The sequence below is a fragment of the Dermacentor silvarum genome, chromosome 7 (genome assembly GCF_013339745.2).
Source record: "Dermacentor silvarum isolate Dsil-2018 chromosome 7, BIME_Dsil_1.4, whole genome shotgun sequence".
In the NCBI taxonomy this organism is placed as follows: domain Eukaryota; kingdom Metazoa; phylum Arthropoda; class Arachnida; order Ixodida; family Ixodidae; genus Dermacentor; species Dermacentor silvarum.
Genome location: NC_051160.1, coordinates 121,197,972 through 121,218,388, shown reverse-complemented (window position 1 = coordinate 121,218,388; position 20,417 = coordinate 121,197,972). Strand labels below are relative to the sequence as shown.

Below are 20,417 nucleotides of genomic sequence, written 5' to 3'. Positions count from 1 at the left end.
TGATTTGACGCGGATATTCCGGCGAAAACTTGAAGCCATGTCTCCTGCAGCCTTTTTTTCCCGACCCAGTGAGCTGAACAACTTGCCCACAGCACCTGCTGTGCGGCAATAGTCCGCGAAGAACTGGCACATCTAGGAGTTCATTCTGCATGGGCCGTCGCCGATTCACAGCTCTCTCATGCTCCTTGCCCATCGAATGGTCAGCGGTATCCTGCACGCTGCCGAAATCCAGCCGAGTGGCGAATCGCAGAGGATCGGCCAGTCTGTTTTGCCTGCCAGCGTATCGGTCACGTTGCTCGCCATTGTAAGAACCGTCCTGTCTCCTCCCCTCAGTGACCGCCATTCACCAGTTAATATCGCCCTGAACAGAGTGAGCATCGTTACAGCTTACATTATAACCGCAACAGCGAAATAATGACGCTCCTGCCCCTTGGAACAATGCCTCTGTCATTTCGACGTCACCAGTCCCGTTCGCCACCAGCGCGTCGCGCACCGTCCCCGATGCAGCCCCAACGCCGCAAAGACCGCAAAACCATCTGCTCACTCTGCCAACCAAACAGAACTTGATGGACGTTGTAGTCGATGGCGTCAGTGTTCCAGCACACATTCACACACAAGTTCCCACACCCGCTGCATCACGCGCCTTCCGCGTCGCGACGGCGGAACGCCTACCGTGCTTGGTATGTGCACTGCTCGCATTGGCATCGCGGGGTACCTAACTAGTTTTGTTTGCCGTTTTGGAACAATGCTCCTACGACGTTATACTCGGCTAACACTTTTATCGTTCCATTCAGCCCTCTTTGATTGCGTGTCTAGTGTCATTCAGCTTGAACTTCCCCGCGGCTGCTATAGTCCACCAGTCACACAACCACGGTTGTGCTCTCTCGAAGACATCGGCCTGTGGCCTCAAGCCACTACGTACGTCACTCTAATGTCGTTCCCATCTGCTCCTGACGGCGTCTATGTGCTACGTCCCACCGCTGACATACTGCTTGAAAGAAATTTCGCCGTTCCCCATACCGTGCTCACTGTTATTGGCAATCAGACTTCGCTCCCTCTCCTATTATCTGATCGACCCAAATTATTCCCATAGGCATGACCTTCAGCGACATCTCGCCTGTGAAAGATAGCGGGATATCGGCGCTTGACGTCGAAATTCCGTCGCCCTCTACAGGAACCTCCAATTCACCGACTCTCATTGACAAACTTAACAAGATGATCGCACCTGACATTCTTCCTACAAAAGCTGCTGACCTCCGCCGTCTCTTGGAAACTTACCGCGACATTTTTGACCTTAGCGGCCGCCCTTTAGCCCTGACATCGGTGGTCAATTATCGCATTTACACTGGAGACGCCAATCCGATACGCCTGAGGCCGTACCTTGTTTCATGCCGAAGGACAAGTGATCCAACGAGAATCCGATAAGATGTTGACTAAAGGGGTTATTGAGCCATCTTGCAGTCCGTGGGTGTTCCCTGTGGCCCTTGTCAAGAAGAAGGATGGCAGTTGGCGCTTTTGTGTCAATCACATACACCTCAACGAAATCACGCGCAAGGATGTCTACCCCTTTCCGCGTATTGATGACGCTTTGGAGCTTTGGACTGGCTGCGCGGATCCAATTACTTCTCATGCATAGACCTTCGGTCAGACTATGCAAATCTCGGTAGATGACATGAACCGTGAGAAAACTGCCGTCGTAGCACCTGACGGCCAATACCAATCTTATGCCGTTCGGCCTTCGTAATGCCCCGGCAACATACCGAAATAATGATGGACTCCTTCCTTCGCCGCTATAAAATGATGCAGATGTCTGTGTAATCTAGACGATCTGACAGTCAGTTCACCAACTTTCGCGAGTCATATCACGCGTCTGTCAGCCATACTTGCTGTTTCCGAAGCGCCGGCCTGCAGTTGAAGTCATCCTAGTGCCACTTTGGACGTCGTCAAATTACCGTTCTTGGCTACCTCGTCAGTGCCGCTGGCGTTCAACCTGAGTCTGACAAGATTCGCACTGTTCAGAACTTTCCTGTTCCGTCTTGCACCGCAGATGTAAGATGTTTGTAGGACTGTACTCGTATTTCCGTCGTTACGTCAAGAATTTCCCCAAACCGCTCGCCCTCACACCGGCTTACTTAAGAACAACGTTACTTTCACATGGGCCCTTGCTCAAACCAAAGCCGTATTTGCCCTCGTACGCTTGCTAACGGCTCTCCGCTTCCTGGCTCATTATGATCCATCTGCCACCACTGAACTTCACACGGATGCCAGTGGCCATGAAATTGGCGCTGTACTCGTTCAATGGTAGCGTAACGAAGAGCACGTAATTGCATATGCCAGCCGCCTCCTGTCACCAGCTTTTTTTTCACCAGATTTTTTCACCAGATTTCTTTCACCAGATTTTTTTTTTCAATTACTGAATGGGAGTGTCTGGTGTTAGTTTGGGCAGTAGCCAAATTCCGCGGCACTTGTGCGGCCGCACATTTTCCGCGGTTGCCGATCACCACGGCTCGTGCTGGCTCTCGTCACTGAAAGACACCACTGGACAAGTGGGCAGAAGGGCGCTGTGGCTCCAAGAATATGCATTTGCTTTTTTGTACAAGTCAGACCGCTTGCACAAGGAGACGGACTGCCTCTTCCGTCATCCTGTCGGCCACCCTGAATATGATGCGCATGACACAGGCGCTTGTGTCCTGGCCATTTGTGATCTGCGCGACATCCCCACTGAACAACGGCGTGATGACTGCATAAGTGCTGTTATCGATCGTCTCAATTCTGGACACTCGGAGCCCACACTGCGCATGCTCGTGCTCCGCGACTACGTTCTCTATCGTCGCTTCTTACGCCCAGACGGAACCGAATTTTTGCTCGTTGTACAACACCATCTCCGGGCCTCAATTCTTAAGCAGTTGCATGATTCCCCTACTGCAGGACCACCTCAGTGTTCCGCGAACCTATGACCGCGCACGGCACCTCTTCTACTGGCCAGGCCTGTACCACTCTGTGCACCGCTGAGTTGCAGCCTGTGCGCTCTGTCAGAGCCGCAACAAACCTGCTGTGCTGCCCGCTAGCTGGACGCCTTCACCCCATCGATGTGCCCTCCGAACCAGTCTATCGCGTCAGTCTCAATATTATTGGCCATTTTCCGACGTCGAAATCTGGCAATGAGTGCTTCGCTTTTGCGACTGATTACGCGACCCGGTACGCGATCACGCAAGCTTTGCGCACATGTTCTGCGACTAAGGTGGCGGATTTCCTCTTGCATGACGTCAGCCTCCATCACAGCGCACCGCGGCAGCTACCTCACTGATTGTGGCCGCACCTTCTTACTCCGCGTCGTTGAAGCGCTACTTCGCTCCTGTTCTGCCAAGCACAAGCTTTCCACCGCCTACCACGCGCTGACAAACGGACTCACGGAGCGGCTCAATCGCACGTTGACAGAAATGCTATCTATGTACGTTTCTGACGACCAGAGTCACTGAGACAGCACGTTACCCTTCGTGACATTCGCCTACAATTCGTCCCGTCAAGAGACCGCTGGCGTTTCACCCTTTTGCCGTCTGGTCGGCTGCCACCCTACTTTGCCCTCTGACACAGTGCTTCCTTCTCCCACGAGAACTCCCACGGAATATGCCGAAAACGTCTTTGCCAGGGCTCACACGGCACGATCGATTGCCGGCTCCCGGCTCACTGAGTATCAGGCCGCAAAGAATATCCGGCATGACAGCTGACATAGGCACGTTGGCTTTTCTCCTGGCTTCGTTGTGCTCCTATGGTCACCATGTCGCCGCGTCGGCTTGTCTGAAGAGCTGCTGCCGCGCTACACAGCACTCTACACGATATTGTGTCAGCTTGGCGATGTGAACTACGAGATCGCTCCGCTGGACTTTCGTGCCCCCCCCCTGACATTGTGCACGTGTCCCGGCTGAAACCTTACTTTGTCGCGAGTTCAGCTCCCTGATAGTTAGAACCGAGACGGCTTCTTTGCAGACGCGGTTACGTTACGGCGCAATCGAGAGTAACGTCAGTCCGAAGAAGGCGATTTCACCTGTCGATGTAGAATCGGTCTCGCCGGCCATCTTTTTTATCTATCGTGGCCTATCTTGTATATATTGTAAATACAATATATTACATATAATACATATACAATACATATACACGTACATATAACATACAATACATATACACGCGAAATCTTCCGCAATGTAACAATATTGCGTAGACTTTGCGTGCGTGACTTAAATACTGTGTACTCTTGTCATCGCTGCAGTGACAGTTAATTTTTGGGCGGACCACTATTCGGATATATGTTATAATTGGTCTTTAGTTTTCCAGCCTGAGTTGGCTATACTTGTCATACATTATCACAAGGGTTGTGGTGTGAGCGTGCATGAGTACCCCCGTTTTTTAAAACCACTGGGAAGGTCGTTCCCGTAAGGCAAACAACGAGCCTAAAATAAAAAGAAATATTGCCTTGCTATTTCACATTGCAATGAAATAGGAGACGGACAAAGTATGCAGCAATAGCTTTTACTGATAATCATTACTAAGAGAAAGAAAGCCATCTATCGCATGAAATACCTTTTGCGGCTGTTCAAGTAAAAGCCTAGGCATTAAATCACACATTAAATAGACAGTGAAACTATAGGATCAAAAGAATCGACACTATCGAACGCAATTCACAGACAGGAGTACGACTGTCACCAACAAATTAGTTATGATGAAGCCCTGGGTTTATTCTCTGTAAAAAAGAAAAAAAAACGCTGCTGACACCATTAAATCACACGCATAAAAGCCGTGCTGTCGAGAATTCAAGATATTTGGCATGTGTGTCGCATTATTTAGTTTAAATACAATAATTTTCCACATCCTATAGACAGCGCGTTGAAACGCCGGTGCTGCACACTCGTTAGCAGACGTACTCACGTGGGGCTCCGCAGTTTTCGTGTTTTTCGGGCGGCCCAGTTCCTGCTACCCCCGAAACATGCACCTAATTCAATCCGTGAGGTCGAGCGGCATCTGAGGACACCAAGTTTTTGGACCTAGCATCGATTTCGGCGGATTCACTACCGAAAGAATACCTCCATGACGTGGCAGCCGAGGTGAGCCTACCGAGGAGCAAAGGACGGCAGTGGCCGCTGCGCCGGCGACACTTGGGAACGCGGACGCCACGCTAACGACACCAATGGAGATGGCGGCCCATACATCGGCGTCTCGAGTGGAAAACAGCTCGGTGCGTGCCTCAACGAGCCGTGAATCGGCCACAGAAGAGTGGATGAATATTTCCGAGGCTCAACCAAGTCCAAAATTGGCCACTGAGGGCGAGGAGGGAGCCGACACTCACTCCGAACGGCGGACCCGCACGACCCCGCTCGTCACCATAGACTGCTGAACTGGCCGGCATCAACAATATTGACCGCCGAAATAAAACACGCACAACGCGCGGTTATCGGTGATGTTTTATATCGGCGGTCAAGATTGTTGATGCCTGTCAGTTCAGCACCTCGCCGCTATTGCCGAAAAATAAGTTGGGCATGGCCCAACTGTGGTGGGTACGCGAACAACAGTTACATGCCTCGCGCTGGGCGTGACCGTATGATTTTGATTGACAGGCGAACTCGTGCCTAACTCGTACATAGCGAAACCCCCTCGAGTTGAACTCGGCAACATGGCAGCGGCAGCAGCAGCCTGTTTTATATCATACAGCCGCAGCAAGCGTCAATATGACCGTGTGGACCCGTTCACCTACATGACCGACGTAGAGTTTCAGCGTCATTTTCGCCTGTCCAAACCTTCAATGCGGTGGCTGGGTGACGAGTTAGGCGAAGGCCCTCGTCTGCTGAGACAGCGTGGTAGGCAAATTATGCATTCCGAGCAAAGATTGATGTGGCTAGGCTACGGAGGAATAGTTCGTGCGATCGCTTCGGCTCTCTCCGGCTTCAAGCGCTGTGCGTCCACAGTGCCCCAGCGCCGTGCCAGGTCCCGCGGCGTCATCGGAGTATAGTGTGGCACCTGCAAGCACCTGGGGTTCAAGCCGGACCAACCAAGGTTGGTCCCTTATTATTGATCACAATGTACAGGAAGACTCAGAATGAGGTACTTTCCGGGCCAACAGGTGCCGAAAGCAGTTTTCGCAGTTACACGGTACCGCTGCACTGTTCGGGCAGATAGACGAAGGAAGTTACTTCGCCAACACGGACTGCCTATGGCGTCCGAACGTCGACCTCCACAGGGGGCAAGTGATTTGGCTCACGTACTGCGTGGGCAAAAGTGAAGACGTGTCTGTTGAAAGACTTGACTGGCGACTTGTTTCTTCTATCGGAGCACGCCATCGCCGACTGGAGGAACTACGCCCGTGAGGTCGTGAGGGACGAGCTGCTGGCGCGACCTCCACTCGGTGGCACCGGAAAAATAGTGCAAATTGACGAGTGCCTTCTTGCGGCAAGCGAAAGTACAATCGAGGCCGCCCTATAACGGACGACAAGGTTCCGACGAGCTGCAAAATTTATGGCGGTGTTAAAGATCATGGACCGTGGGGTTTAGGCATATTCTGCGCGGCCACAGGAGTGCTGGTGCTTTTCATGGTGGACCGGCAAGACGCGGCGACACTAGGCCCCATTATAGCAGCCTATTAATGTTCAACCGGGGACCATTATTCCCAACTGTATCCCAAATTTAGTGGATGCTAACGGGGCGAGGCTCAATCTGCATTGGGAGACATTCAAAGACATGGTGAACTTTGTGAATGCCATCACGGGAGTTCGCACGCAAGAAATAGAAAGTTATTGTCAAAAAGCAAAGCACCACCTTGTCATCGGTGGGTACAGGGTAACTGCACCTCTGCTGGAGTCCCACCTTACAAGGATGTGGTGGCAATGAATTAACGGCCACGTGCGCTGAAAAGACCCTATCTTGCGTTTGTTAAAAGCAATAGATCGCTCGGGGTTACCCAGTATGAAGAGTCGTTCCTGCGGTCGGTAGAAGCCATCGCTCGGCGCTAACCAGTATGAAGGTGCATCTCAAAGTAAAAGAAAATAAAGCGCAGTTTTGTGACCCTTTACTTGTGTGAGTGCTTTCCGGCATTCCTGAGTGCTTACAATAAGCGCGGGACAAACAAACAAACCACGCGCGGGGTAAGCCGAAATTTCGCTGTTCTCAAACGCATTGCGCATGAAAAAACAGCGAATGTAACTTCGTGTGCTGCCAATAATGACTTACAGAAAAGCAAATGGGTAGTCTTATCGCTATCATCAACCGCCGTGAAAGAAGCAGGCCATTAGACTAAATCGCAATGCCAATGCCTGTAGACTATGGTATACGACCGTGTTGATTATGACTGTCTTCTGCTTTACCGTACATGGCAAATTTGCGCTACGCTGGCACACTGGCACACTGGCTGTGGTCAACTACAACTGGGCGTAACGGTTGCAGGGTTGCAGCCAATTTGAATGAGTGTCAAATGGACAAACACTCGCGTACGTAGATTTACACAAGTGTTTGTCCATTGGACACTCATTCCAATTGGCTGCCACCATGTAACTTTACGCCCAGTTGTAGTTCACCACAGCCAGTGTGCCAGTGTGGCAGCTTAGCGAAAATTTTCCACCAGCAGAAATGATAACAAGCTGTATTGCTGCAATATGTGAGCTCACTATGATGCCACTGTTTTACTGCTCTAAGCAGTTAGCTCCCAGACCGGCTATTTCTTTAGCATCGCATTCACATGCCTCGGCAAAGTAAGTAAAGTATGAAAACAAGTCTCATTAGTGGGGTGAGAATCAATGACGCCACAGTTGCAATGCGGCATCATCATCATGAGCGTATTTTTACGTCTTGTGCAGGATGAAGGCCTCTCCGTGCGATTTCCAATGCACATGTCTTGCGGTAGTTGATTCCAATTTGTGCCTGCTAATTTTCTAGTTTCATCACTCCACCTAGTTTTCTGCTGTTCTCGACTGCGCTTCCTTTCGCTTGGCACCCATTCTCTAACTCTACTGGTCCACCGGTTATCTACTATATGCATTAAATGGCCAGTACAGCTCCATTTTTTTTCTCTTAATGTCAACTAGAATATCCAAACAGGCGTTATTCTAGAAATTCATTCCGAATTATAGTTTGTTTGAATTAGTTGAATGGGTTACGACTTCTCCTGCACCTAGTTTGCTCCTTTCTGATTAAACCAGCTGAAGCACTAGTTATGGTGTCCGCAAAAGGCAATTTTCAAAACTTCCAGAAAACCTAAAAATTATCACCCAGTACTTCACAAGATGTTTAGGAATGCAACTGCTGCACATACACGTGCCTTAGAGAAATGCTGTAGCTCAGCGCCAATTTCCATTTGTCGATTCGAAAGCATGGGCATCGTAGACATCTTTTCATTAGAGAACCGATGGACTGATTACAATAAACTACGGTGCACTTAAAAGAAGCTTTAGCTGACGCCTAACGTACTCCGAAGTTGCCTATTTCTTTACGCTCGTCCATGTTAAAAGCAGAAGCGCTTTTCTGATAACCCCTAGGCCGATTTGAATGAAATTTATTTTATTTAAGATAGAAAGATAAATCCTCGTAAATATTAAAGCATATATTTGATTTAGGGCTTGATGGTTTTTAAAATCTCCGTAAACTTGTACAATAGACAAAAATTAGAATCATGACGTTTACAAATCCGTACCTGTGCACCAAGAATAGATCTCACAGTTCTGTAATTAGCATGCCTTATAACATCCAAAACGGACAAATTTAGCTTATGATCACATAGCTGACATATATTTGCTACAATATTTACAAGGGTGTTGCAGACGTTTTACTCACATAGTAATGGTGCACTTAAAAGCCATGTATAGTACATCAATTTAGTACGCATTAGATGTACTATTAGGTGTAATTTACAGAATTCTGATATCATATTTCATTCTTTAGTTACGGAGTGGAAAACCTGACAGCTGCGTTTAGTGCAAATTTGCGATTTTCAATTATTGTTTTTTAAACATCACCGACTTAACTCAAAATTACGTTCCACTAGTCAATGGATGTCCCCCTTTTTTTAATGCAAGGAACCTTGTGAAATTGGTGCAGTAGTTGCAGCGATAAACCATTTTCATCGCCCTGTAGACAACATTCCGTTATGCCGTTTTCACTCTAAACGTTTTGAAACGGCGAACAAAATTAACTCTTATGTCGACCAATAACACGAAAGCGTGATGATGATATCCAATTCGAGCAATATGATGAGTAAACAACGCAATAAAATTTGCTTACATTCCTTAGTTCCTGAAGAGTGACACTGTTACCTGCCACGATCAGGCCTACGAGTACAGTCAGCTTTAGAAGATGCATGATGTCGCTGAATAATGTAGAATATGGGCTCCGAAGGTACTATAAACCCAGCAGTCGGCGTACAAAGATAGCATCGACTGCTCATTTGTACTGCAGCAGCTTCATATGTTATGGTATTATGGGAAATTCTTGCCAGATGTTTAAGCTTCGGCCAAAAATTGCATTGAAATGCAGGGGCAGAGCAGCACATATGGGATGGAATGTGAAAAAAAATTTCTCCTTTTATGTACAACATCGTTTGCTGTTCTATAAGAGAACTGTATGTTTCCTTTGGCTCGCTTTTTTTGTCAATCGGGTGAGAAGCAGGTAAAAACGGTCAAGTTTACGACCTCAGTCCCAGTGGTCTATACATTGTTACTGACCTTTAGGTGTCTTTGTCTGGCTATAAGCTTTTTGCAGCAGATGGCGTGTCCCGCAAACATGTTTTTGAACAAGGTGCATAAATCTTTGTAAGTACTTATTTTTCGTCGCGCCACGTATCCATTCGATTGTTTGCCGGAGTCGGTAAATGTGGCGCGTATATGCGAGTGATGAAAGCGGTGCACGCGCATGGTAGCAAATATCGATTAACCAGTTATGTAGGTCGTGAAAATGGCTGTTTTATCTTCGGGTGGTCTGTTCGTAAAATCAGAGATAATTTGTTTGTTGAGTGCAAAGCTTTAAAACTGCCAAAAATAGCCCTTTATTCTCGCTTACTCCAACGTTACGCGCCCCTGGCATGAAGTCTTTTTACCCGTGAGAGCTTCAATAGCTATCATATATCAAGAAGTTAGGAACATTTTAATTACTGTTAATTTTGTGAGCAGTTCTCAGGTTTTTATTCCTTGAAAATTGAAATCGCTATTTTTCACTGTTCTTTCCTGAAGCTTCCTGTTGTCCTCTTAACGAACTACATGAAGTCAGAGGACGAAACGGCATGTTAAGTGTTATAACCAGTAGTTCTATATGCCTTTATGGTTATTTAATGCAAGAAAATGATTTCTGTGTGTACCCCGATGCGGAAACAAATACGAAAGGAGTTGTTAAAACGAAAGTGAAAGCGCTCCTAGCATCAAGTTTCTGAACTTTATAAGAAAATCGTGACCGGTGTCCCAGGTAACAGGCCTCAGCCGCCCTCTAGATTTTTTTTATTTCGTCTATCTCCACGTTGGCACTGCATTTATTTTCTATTATGACTCCTGGTATTTATTTGGAGAAGTATTGCCCCCTGCTTCAAAAAGGTTACGGTGATATCCGCCGTAAACGGCAGCCACGCGGAATGCCATCTTGCTTCATGGTGTACGAAACGTAGCAATAGCAGATTAGGTCGCCTCCAATTATGCCACGGTCTCCAAGGTTAGTGAATACCCCATATATGGCTGGCGGCTTTAAGAGCTTCCTAGCCACTTAGCGTGAATGGGCTGCGCCACATGCCCATTGAACGAAGCCAGCAGGGTAGTGCCCCAGCTCACTTCCATTACTTTCGCGACAGCAACCATCCAGCCACCTGTGGAGGTGGTTGAGCTGCCGCCTCTCCAGAGTAGAATTTGCGCTGTTCACATTACATGACGTTCTTGTCGCATTCGTTATGGTGAACTTTGGCGAAGGCGCTGTCACTGTAGGTACACATTTGTCGATGGTATGCCAGATCGGAAGACAAGCCATCGATGTATCAGAAATAAAGCAGACCGAAAGTGGAAGTCCCAGCGACGGTGCGGAAAATGCGGTGCAAGAAATGGTAGCGGCATCTAGCCGTTTTCTGCCTAGCTGTCATTCTATCGCAGATCGATGAGCGGCGGGTGAGAACAAACGCCGCTGCTGATGAAGACCGCAGGATGGCAATCGTCCTCTCGGGCTACTCGATAATCCCTAATGCTGCCGACTGGTCAACAGAACTGCGCATCTTGCCATGGGCTTGGAAACCTGCTTCATGGCCACCTCCAGTATACTGGTAAATTAGAGCAGGCGCCAGGTTCTGCTTTGTGCCTATGTAGGAAGGCACCGGCCACAAAGTCCACGTAGTCAGGCTTCAATCTTTGCCTGTAGCATTTTTTGATGTTCCACAACCACTCCTCACTAGCTTTCTTTCACTTTGAGTTCCTAAAATATTCCCAGGCAGCAGCTATAACACAAGCATTGTTGTAGACATTATAACACCCGGTTAGAGTAGCTGTACAAGGGGCCGGCGCTTTGTAGGTTATTTTTAAATCTGTAGCGTACGCCGCACTACACCGACATAGAATGCACATGTGGTGCGTGAAAGACGAAGTGCTACAGCTATGGCTCGTGAAAATGTCGCTGATGCGCTGCGCGAAAGACAGGGAAGTGAAAGACAACGAAATAGCTGACAAGTTGTATTTTAATTCGCCCACGTGCCCGTGCGACGTGGATCCTTTCGACGAGGCTCCTTTCGTGCGGGCCACAATCATACCCTCGAAGAGAATCGTAGCCAAATGGGTGCAACACGTCGTAAAGGCGTCTTGCACCCAGCTGCATTTGCCAGTAGAAAGTTAAAACCCCGGTAAGCTCGTTATTGCACCGTTTAAGGAGAGGGCCTAGCTTATCAGTGGGCAGTGCTTTCTTTATCTTTCTCTGTTTGAAAAACGATTTGTACTCCAGATCGATCATCTAACGCTCACATTCATTTGTTTATATAGCGAAACACAATCGCTGTAGAGTGTTGCGCTGGATCATCTTGCTTATGGAATAGTATTTCATAGTTGAATATGTTCGAGGCAGCGACAACATTAGTGCAGATTATCTCACTCGAGCATAGCCGTCAAAATGTTCTACGAGTGTCGCACCGACTGTACGTGTGGTAGGTGCCCCTCATGCACTGTGTTCTTGGGTCAGAAAAGTTGTTTTAAAGAAAGGAACTTTCTTGTGTTGGGGGTTATTGTGCCGTGAAACATGAAGTGATTCATCTGTGACTAGTGAAAGGCCACAAAGTAGCTGCAAGTTGTATTGTGGTTGGGGCTGGTCAAAGAAAGTAAGAACGTAAAACTATATATATATATATATATATATATATATATATATATATATATTGTGAGCAAAATATTCATCCTTCATCTTCTTCACCTGTACATAATCATCATCACGATGTGCGTCGTCTTCGTTCAGCGCGTGGCTCAGCCGAATAAAGGCGACGAGACAACAGCTGTGCTGCTGCCTTACAAAGTGGTGGAGGTGCGGGGTATAAAGGCTGCGACGTCGTTCTGAGGAACCGGAAGGGCACGCGGAGCGACGGAAGGTTGCATGGCAGCAACTTGGGCGTACGTGAGTGGCGGATTTGGCGGTGTTGGAGGGTCAGGGCGTACAGCGGAAACCAAGGAAGACAGCTCGTCTTTGATGATGTCTCGTAGCCCAGTGGAAATAGAGTGAGCTGGAGGAACAGCAGAGCACGAGAAGCTTTGTGCTTGAAGCTCTTCGCGGATCAGAGCCCGAATCGACGTGCGCAAATCGGTATCCGAAGAAGGTCGCGTGTCACAGACGTCTGGCTGTAACCGGATGGCTTGTAGTGTATCCAGATGCTGGCAGGTCGCGATGACATCGTCTACGGTGGTGGGGTTTTTAACTGCCAGTGCGTTAAACGCAACGTGTCCAATGCCTTTTAACGCCTTTGTAAGGCAGCAGCACAGCTGTTGTCTTGTCGCCTTTATTCGGCTGAGCCATGCGCTGAACGAAGACGACGCACATCGTGATGATGATTATGTACAGGTGAAGAAGTTGAAGGATGAATATTTTGCTCACATTATATATATTTCAACAGGCTTTCATTCCAATTCCGCCATCAGCACTCCGTGATAGGCAAGAATGGTTCGAGTTCAGCCAATATTGGCGGGCGCCACGCCCAAAGAGGCAGAGCCCGAGCCATTTTGACCTATCACGGGGGGCTAATGGCCAATTTGGAATCAAAACCGATTGGAATAGTTATAAGTTATACCGGCCTGGGCCGCGGGCTCGTGCGATGTGTGCTAGTGAGTGGAAGCTCAGTAGTCGTAGAAAGCGCTTGTTTGTCGCGGCTGGCACACGTGTATGGAGGGCCTGGCCAAAGAGTTGTGGTTAGGGGGAGGCGACCAGAGTGCGGCAGACGGTGGTCATAAGATCTGACGCAGCTGAGGTCGCTCGGTTCACCGATGGTCCGGAGGCAGCCAACGAGGCAGTCAACAGAGCACCGCGAGCATGAGCGGGGTCCAGAACCACTTGGCTTTCCGGTACTATCAGAGACCTGCTGCTTAGACCGAGGGTGGCTGGACCAACAACGGTTACTGAATTGCAAGTCCGGGCGTGTATGCCTGTCTGACCTACGTGCTAGGCAGTCATGTCGCGTGACCCAATACGCGGCATCGCCCCCGTGTCCGCCACCCACACCTCCTCACGCCCTCCCAGCCTCAACCAACCAAAGCGAACAGCAACAGCGCCGACTTTACTGCGCCAGTCGAAGGAATTCCGGACGAACAGCACTGTTGACTCGTAGGCTACGTTAGCGCTTAGGGTTTACTGTGAATGGTAGCTGTTGGCGGCGGGGACTTTAGAACTTCGCAAAGTGGTGGAGTCAGCATCAATCGCTTGCTTTGTATGTTCTTCGGCGTACTTTGTTGGTTTTGGTTTTTCTACTTGTAAATATAGTTGCGTACTCTGCTACGGCAATCGTACGTGTCTCTCGTGTCCATTTCTCAACGCACTGCACGTCGGCAAGCATCACGATCATTCACAAGGCAACCAGGACAACACAAGAAACAGCGTGCGCGTCATCTGATCGGTCTGTTTCTATTCTTTTGTCTAATTCTGTGTCGCCCTGCCTGCGGTACAAAAAAAAAAAAAAATCGCCGCCCGAGCAGTTCGTACACATGGTTAAGCAGCGGCGCTGGAACGTGCGACCCCAATGTTTATCACTGGGTTAATCCCGACGGTTCATTAAAGCATTTCCCAATTATTAGTTCTGTCTTTGTGTTTCTTTATTAGGTTACACACACGTTCGACAACGGAGAGAACGACGTTTCTGACGGTTTGCCCGCAGTCCGCCGTTGTCGCATTGCTGCTTGCGATTCTTCAAAATTGAATTGCTTGAAAAGAAAACTGTCCATCACCTAAGACAATGAATGGCTCACACCCCTGTAAACGAGGCCTCCCCATTACGACGACAGAAGAGAAGTTCTACGCTGAAAGGATGAGCGGCAAAGGAGCCAGCTGTGGAAGAAGACGGCGAACGCGGGATCAGTGGCAAACGAGCGCGTTCACGCGGCTCTATCGAGCCAGCTGTGGAAGAAGAAGACAACGCTCGAGCTATTGCTGATGATGATAGTTATTGCGCACCTCGGACGGACAGATTTTGGTTTCGCCTAGCCATATACAGCTTCGCTATATAAAGGAGGAGGCAAACATTTGTAGTTCTTTCTTTCGCGCCAGAATATCATTTCTTACAAATATTTTCTTATTCATTGAGAAATTTAAACCAATCTTTTCTTTCTTAGTCACAGTTGTAACTTATCCATCGGCCAGCCAAACGGTCTGTCGATTGGTCAGTTTCGGCTCCCACATTACCTGCAACCTTCAGGCCTTCAGCTGAAGTTTTTGTAAACAAATGAGCCGTGAGCCCACTTTCTGGTTTATTCATAAATTCATAAAGACGTTGCAAACTGTAACGCCTCGCGGCCAAGAAAAATTATGCATATATATATATATATATATATATATATATATATATATATATATATACATATATATATATACAGTGAAATCTCGGTATAACCAACTCCAGGGGACCGCGGTAAATGTTTCGTTACTCTTAAAAGTCCTTATAGTGAAAGTTCCAAAACTAACGATTCCGCCCAATAAACCATCAGTTTATAAGCTGTCACCATATCAGCTATCCACGAAAACGTCGCTGTTGGGTCTCGGCCAGCTGTGTTTCCATTTGCCATAGATTCCAGCCCCACGCGCCACCGAAGCACCGTGTAATAAGAGGGACACGCTTAAAACAGACGCTGACGCCGAGGAACTACCGACAAAAAGGAAGCTCCATGTGGTCTCCAAAGCTTGTATGTTTTCCACATTTCTTGCCGGGAACACCACAGCTGTCTCGCTCGAGACGGACACCTGAACTATTTCGCAGCGCAAGCAGGCTTAAATGACACCGCCCGGAAAGTATGCAGTGTGACCGTGTGGCAACCCCGCGAGTACAGAAGTTACGTTTCCCCGCTCGCATAGCGGCGTAGCTATTACGGCCGCAAAAAGAAGGGCAACATAGGCACGCGGGAAGAAGGCTAAAAGAAGGAAGAGGCGTGCCTCCGTTGCTAGGCGACACTTGTCTTAGCGGATTATGCGCTCGCAAAACCTGATGCGTCAACGTTACACCTATTGTTCGCACGGTCCTGCGCTTGACAATCGCTACTTCGAGACCCTTTCGGAAAGAACGGCTCGCCTGACTGTTCAGCTGGCACAATGCTACCTTGCCTTGGAACGAAAAAAAAAAAAAAAGCTTGCGCTCAGACGCGCAAGGCTTAAGAACAGCGGAGCGACGATCATGTAGTTCTTGTAGTTTAGTTTTACTAAGTTTTTGCATAGGTTTTGCTAGGTGTTTAGTGCTCAAAACGGCCGTACGCTCCTCGCTCCTCCCATGGACTTACGAGCTGGGCGTCGTGATGCCCCGGCTTCTCTGTAGTCTGTGTTTTCGCGCATGTTCCGCATACCGATCCGCCTTCGTTCCCTTTCTCGATCGGCGTATTCGGGATCTGCGACTCTGCGCCGTCACTTCGCTGAGGCTTCCTCGGCTCTCTGTGCAGGATAAGCTTGACGCCGGCGATGGTATTATTGATTGGCCAAGCAGCGTGATACCCGGAAAGCAGCCTTCACCTTGGGAGTGCGGTTCTTCTTCGGTCTCCCCCCGGCTGCTACTACCGCCCGCACACTAGCAACCGCGCCTTTACACCTGCTACTCAGAACGTTTATGGCAAGCGGAGCAGGCGCGCTACGCGCAGTGTCTAGGCGCGGAGTCTTGCGAACCTATTCCACAGCTGGTATGGGGTTGCTAGGCAACGCAGGGATATCATAGCTCGGCGAGGTTTTGCGGCTTGTGGCACAAATTACGGCCGGCTTAAACAGCTCCGCTGTTAAAGGGGCACTTTAAGAAAATATTATTTCAACGTGGACTGTTAAAATATCATACCAGAAACCTCGAAACGGTTGTTTCGTGCTAAGAAGAGATTTATTTGAAGAGAAAATTGCGTGTGAAGCGTCCGCGTACCTCTGACGCAATTGAAATCGCCCGCCCGAGCAAGGAGTGGTGACGCCATGGCCATATAGTGACGTGGTGCCGCCGGTGAGTAAACGGCGCCCGCAGACGGCGCAACGGCTTTTTTCTTTTTTTTCTTTTTTTTTACGGAGAGCGCAAACGCGCGGCAAGAAACAGAGCCAAGACAGAGCCGACGGCAGTGCGAAAACGGAAGCATGGTGGCCAGCCACCATAGAGAAAGGTACTTCTTCTTTCTGGTGTTTTACGTGCCAAAACCAGTTCTGATTATGAGGCACGCCGTAGTGGAAGGCTCCGGATTGATTTTGACCACCTGGGGTTCTTTAACATGCACTACAACGCAAGCACGCGGGCGTTCTGGCATTTCGCCTCCATCAAAATGCGGCTGCCGCGGCCGGGATTCGATCCCGCGATCTCGTGCTCAGCAGCGCAACGCCTTAGCTGACTGAGCCACAGCGGCGGGCTGGAGAAAGGTAAAGCGCGCGCCGAATTGTGACCACGGTGAGCATCGACGCTCCTCGCAATGGACCAACTAGTTGATGACCCCGACAATGACACATAGGTTCGCGATGCAGGGCTCGATTTTAGCGATTGAAGCTCCGATGAGCGCGACATGCTGCTGAGGGCTCGCGCTGCCGGCGTCGTTGCGTACTACGACAGCGGCCTCGACACCGCCTCTTCCGAGCGCGAAAGCAGCGAGGACTCCAGCAATGCGACGTCGGGCGATGAAGCTGATCACCATCTGGACGTGCCGTCACGACTCTCAAGCTGCTAGCAAATTCAAGTGCGAGTAACATACGGATTACAACAGTGGCCACTCCAGCCTAAAAGCGGCCGAGCTACGCAGCTTCATGCCGCCTGCTCTCCCTGTCTCCAAGGGAACGCGCGTACTAGTTATCTACTGTAGTAACTTTTCTAGCGCACTATACGTCTACTTGTCTATGGGGCTGTAGACGTAGACGTTATAAACGGGATCAGCCGGCCGTGAGCGGTGGATGATAAGTCTAGTATATAGAATAAAGTATAACGCATCGCTACAAAATATCCGCCATGGTGTGATCAGGCAAGGCGTGCGATAACGTCTGCTTAGGTCTTCGCTGGGTTCGTCTGCCTGAACGTCTGTCTGCTTGGCTGCTGCTTGGTAAGAAAGCCTTTATAACGTTCTTTTTTTTTTGCAAATTGCTTATGCACATTGCTTATGCAAATTGCTTGAACTTTGCAAATTGCTTATGTATTTGTCACTTCAGCTGTAAGTTGACATTTGTCGCAATTTGCTGTTCGGCGCAGAGAGCTTTTTTGTGTTCTTCGCTTCGTGCATGATGTTTGTGGATTGTTTCACATTGTGTAAGAAACAGCAATTTGGAATTCTGCGCGGCACGTTTGCGAGAAAATCGTTTCTTGGCGCGAGAAAGTGAGTCGGCACACGCCGGTATACGTAGCCTGAATTCAATGCACGTGTGTGCAATTGTGTGAAAGAATGCAAACGTTATGCTTAGGATCGTTATTCGTGGCGTGCACAGATTGATTGAAGCCTTTGTTACGAGCGCAATTAGAGAGAACTTGCGAATTGAGAAGATTGTTTGTAAGCTGTGGCTACGACGCATTCTGAATAAACACTCCTACCTCAGTAGCGTAAGCATGGCACCGAAGGTTGATTTTTTTTAGCTGGGACAATTGCACGTGACGCTTTTCGCGAAAGGGTGATCGGAAGTGCGCAGATGAAAATTTGTGCGAAGGCGGGAGAGAAGACATAAGCAATATTTCTTTTTAAGGTCATGCCGTCCGTAGTCACGTATACAACGGGAATCACTGCTGTGTTGCGTGGTGCAGTAACAACGGCAGGGCAGGGAGAGAGCGTGGTTGGCTGACAACTGCAATGAGCAGCCTTCATTCCTTGTTTGCTATGCAGCCCGAATCTACCACTTAATAAGAAATGTTGTTTTCCTCTTTAATGCTAACGCTGTCTTCTGCAGTTGTACTGTTCTGTGGGGTTTTTCCTAATATCGCCTGTTTATTCCTTTCGTGAAATTTATTCTCAACATATGGCACCTGTATTGGCATGTCTTGCACTTTGCAGTGCAACCATCTTTCTGTGCTTGCATTCATCGAACGTTGCGACAAAAGTGTGCATGTGCTTACGGTGAATATGACTTGAAAATAAAATGTTTCGTCTCTTCGAACACTTGTCATGTTTATTTAAAATGTCTGCATAAACACTCAGCGGCATCGTGTGCTTGCTGCTCTGGCGGTACAGCTTACACAAAGCTACTCGATGCATGCAATCAACACGGTAAAGGAAATATAAATATAGCCTCCGGGACGAGCACTTGCACGGAAGTTATCTTGGAGGCCGTGTAATTTTTCAAATTACCAGAAGACAGCCTTCGAGATTAGTTTTCCTGCGGTCCCAATCTCTGAGTCTGCGTAGATTCCACAAACTCGCTAGGTGCGCTGCGAACCAAAATCGGCCGCAGGGTCCTATGGAAGTCTCCTCTCTTATCCTTGTAAATGTTACTCTATGAGCGCGGCGCAGAGTCAGAGTCGTGCGAAAACGAAACCTTTTGATCGCCCGCATCGTTGTCAAGTGTAACGCCAAAAAGGTATTTTTTCTAAGAATCTAATAGAAGTAGACAAGTAGCATTTTCTTCCCGTCTTATAATCCAACGAAACACTCTTTTTAATTTGAGTGGTTGAGTACTAGTGACATAATTTTTTAGGAGTGTCTTCGTCATCGGGTAAGTACCGGAATGTCCCTGGGAAGTCTCTTATCGTGTCCTCCATTTACCTCAACTTCTCGATTACTAAAGCTCTGTTCGCGATTATATTGACGCTTTAGACGTTCTAGAGCATTGCTTTATCACTTTAGCTTAACTTTTAATTTGAAATTGAAATTGTTTATTTGCCGTCCTGTAGATTTACAGATGGGACTGTAGAAAAAAAGCTATGCATCAACAGCTTGACGAGTCTACAATCACTGTTTCTGCAGGGAGGCAGCATACCATATGCGCACATACATATATATACATATTATAGCTGTATACAGAACTTCAATGACATGTTCCTCAAGAAACAAATGCAAAAAACGCATATACATAAAGCTACCGGATATTGGAACATATGCGCACATGCATATACATACATATTATAGCTGTATACAGAACTTCAATGACATGTTTCTCAAGAAACAAATGCAAAAAACGCAGATATATAAAGCTACCGAATATTGGAACATATGCGCACATGCATATACATACATATTATAGCTGTATACAGAACTTCAATGACATGTTTCTCAAGAAACAAATGCAAAAAACGCAGATACATAAAGCTACCGGATATCGGAACATATGCGCACATGCATATACATACATATTATAGCTGTATACAGAACTTCAATGACATGTTTCTCAAGAAACAAATGCAAAAAACGCAGATACATAAAGCTACCGGATATCGGAAGATATGCGCACATGCATATACATACATATTATAGCTGTATACAGAACTTCAATGACATGTTTCTCAAGAAACAAATGCAAAAAATGCAGATACATAAAGCTACCGGATATCGGAACATATGCGCACATGCATATACATACATATTATAGCTGTATACAGAACTTCAATGACATGTTTCTCAAGAAACAAATGCAAAAAACGCAGATACATAAAGCTACCGGATATCGGAACATATGCGCACATGCATATACATACATATTATAGCTGTATACAGAACTTCAATGACATGTTTCTCAAGAAACAAATGCAAAAAACGCAGATATATAAAGCTACCGAATATTGGAACATATGCGCACATGCATATACATACATATTATAGCTGTATACA

At 47.8% G+C, this 20,417-nt stretch overlaps 1 long non-coding RNA gene across 1 annotated transcript in view; it reads right to left on the bottom strand.

Moving 5' to 3' along the window:
* LOC125946561 (uncharacterized) overlaps positions 1 to 9,546 on the bottom strand; it is a 40,839-nt gene extending 31,293 nt beyond the window's left edge. Inside the window, exon 1 of the long non-coding RNA XR_007467664.1 lies at positions 9,259 to 9,546. This is a non-coding gene — a long non-coding RNA (uncharacterized LOC125946561). The remainder of the gene's footprint in view (positions 1 to 9,258) is intronic.
* Between the last annotated feature and the right edge of the window lie 10,871 nt (positions 9,547 to 20,417).